This window comes from Tupaia chinensis, unplaced genomic scaffold, assembly GCF_000334495.1.
Source record: "Tupaia chinensis unplaced genomic scaffold, TupChi_1.0 Scaffold139897_1, whole genome shotgun sequence".
Classification (NCBI taxonomy): Eukaryota; Metazoa; Chordata; class Mammalia; order Scandentia; family Tupaiidae; genus Tupaia; species Tupaia belangeri.
The window spans coordinates 662,848-665,403 of NW_006199776.1; the positions used below are offsets into that span (position 1 = coordinate 662,848).

Consider the following 2,556-nt stretch of genomic DNA (forward strand, 5'->3'; position numbering starts at 1 on the left):
CCCTGGATATATGGTTTACAAATCCTTTCTCCCACTCTGTAGGCTGCATTTTTCACTCTGTTGATAGTTTTCTCTGCTTTGCCAGACACTTTTTAGCTTGATGCGGGTTCATTGTCTAGTTTTACTTTTATTGCCTATGCTTTTGGTGTCATATCCAAGAAATCATAGCCAAGAGCAATGTCATGACATTTTTGCCCTATTTTTTAATTTTATTTTTAACTAACAAATAGTAAGCAATCATATTTATAAGGTACAATGCGATGTTTTGATATGGGTATACATTGGGGAACGATAAAAATACAGTGGAGTAACATATCCCTTGTCCATAAACACTCCACATATCCTTGTCTATTGTGAGATCGTCATGGCTGACAGAAGGGGAGAGGCAGCTATCCCATCAACTGGCCCATAGAAATCATGTTTTTCCGCCCCCTGGGGTGACATCCTCTTTGGATCCAGCATGTTGGTGCTGGGCAGTTGCCATGAACTCTAGAGCCATAAAGATTCACGGCAAAGGATACTTCCAGGGTGGAATCCAAGTCAAAAATTTAAAAAAAAAAATTTAAAAAGCCTTCTTTGAAGTCTCTGCAAACTGAAAACAGACTAGAAAAATCCAAATATAAGCCACTTGGGAAAATTATGTTACCTTAACTTATCTTCTGTCCCCATATCTGAAAAACTACGAAATGACATTAAGGATCTAGGAGGGTGAGTTGAAGAATTTCTCAGCAAAGTTATCGGTTATCTTATTTCAAATAAAAAGGAAGCTAAATTTGGTCGAATTTCTCTTGTTCAAAGTCTAGAAGCTGCATACACTGAAGAAACCACTTCACCTCATCCTGGCCATGATGGAAGTTCATTTAAGTCTCCAGACACATTGTGTTTAAACAGAGAGAAAGTATTAGTTGAAAAAGCTCTCAAGGAACATGATTTTATTCCTTCAAATGGCATACTGCCGAATGCCTTATGAGGACTAAAAATTGTTTATATTGATGCTATTAGATACCGCACTGAACAAAAGATTTCTTGTTACTCAAGAAATCAAGTATTTCTGTGAGATGTGGGGAAAGGAGTCGGTATTGGGATACACAAAGCAAGAACAGAAAGATTTAAAAAGCCTTTCGTAAAGGTGGAAGATATTTGCCACTTTATAGACCATTTTATCTTCAGCTGACCAATATGCCTCCTATAAATTATTCTATTCAGAAGCCCTGCGGTCCATTTGATGTAGATAAGCCATCTAGCATCCAAAAGCAAACTCAGGTTAAACTAAGAGTCTTAACAGATTGTGACAAATACGATGGAACCTCAATTCAACTTCAAATGTAAGAGGAGGGGAAAAGGATACTGTGAGTGTTGCGTATATAAAATATAGTATTGGCTCCCTTTCTATTTCTGCAAGTGTCCTGAAAAAGACTGAATCCAAGGAAAAGCTGGAATTGCAACGTATTTCTCAGAAAGACTTGAGGAAACATGGTGTACAGTTGACTGAGCAGAATTTCCCATATAAAGAAATACCAAAATCTGAACAAAACCTTGTGTTTATTTCACAACTCAACTTCTGCCTTTCACATGAATTAAAGAGACTTCATGAGAAAAGTACTAATCATTGTTCCATGTTAAATCCAGCTGAAAATGACATGAGACAGAATTTTACACAGCTACCTCAACAGAAAAATAAAGAGAAATGTGTTCTTGACATTTCTAAACTTAAGCAGGTTATAAATGAAAATGGCGTAGGGGACTAAGGGTAGATGGCTGTCCACACGTTCTTTCTTCATTTCTTTCATTGCATTTTTCAACTTCAGAATTTAAAATTGTTTTATAACTTCAATTTCTCCATTAAATTTTTCATTTTTGTTACTTCTAATTTTTCTCATTTTATTAAATTATTTCTCTGTATTTTCTTGAAGCTCACAGAGCTTCCTTAAAACAAGTATTTTTAATTTTTTTGCCATATAGCTCATATACTTTATTTTCTTTTTTAATAATTATTTTATTGAACTTTATTTATTTTATTTATTTGTTTGTTTGTTTGTTTTAATTTGACCATAGAGAGACAGAGAGAGAGAGGACAGAGAGGGAGGGAAAGTGAGAAAGCAAGTTGCCGGGTCTAGGACTCAAACCACGGTCGACCATGTGGGAGTCCAGCACTCCTAACCACCATGTCACCTGCCAGCCCAACACCTCCATTTCTTCAGAGTTTGTCACTGGTGTTTTATTTTGGCCCTTTAGTTATGTCAAGTTCCCATTATTGTTCTTGATCTGTGTGGCCAAGTCTTAATGTCTGAAAATTTGAAGAAGTAGGTACTAATTCTAGTCCTTACAGACTGGCTTTGTTTGAGAAAACCCTTCACCAGTCAGTCTGGCTAAATTCCTGGCTGGCCATCTGGCATGGTCATATGGAGGTCACATGGTCACGTTTGCTGCTGGAGTCTCCAGGCTGGCCGGCCTGGTGCCTGTGTCAAGAGGCAGGAGAATCTGAGTGTGGATCCACTGGGATATATCTGTTCATTGGGCCTTCTGGTTTGACCTCAGACCTATATTCCCAAGAGC

The 2,556-nt window shown here is 37.5% G+C and overlaps 1 pseudogene; it reads left to right on the forward strand.

The window, feature by feature from the left end:
• The first annotated feature begins 482 nt into the window (after positions 1–482).
• LOC102470374 (protein DBF4 homolog A pseudogene) lies at positions 483–1,748 on the forward strand (annotated as a pseudogene).
• The last annotated feature ends 808 nt before the right edge of the window (positions 1,749–2,556 follow it).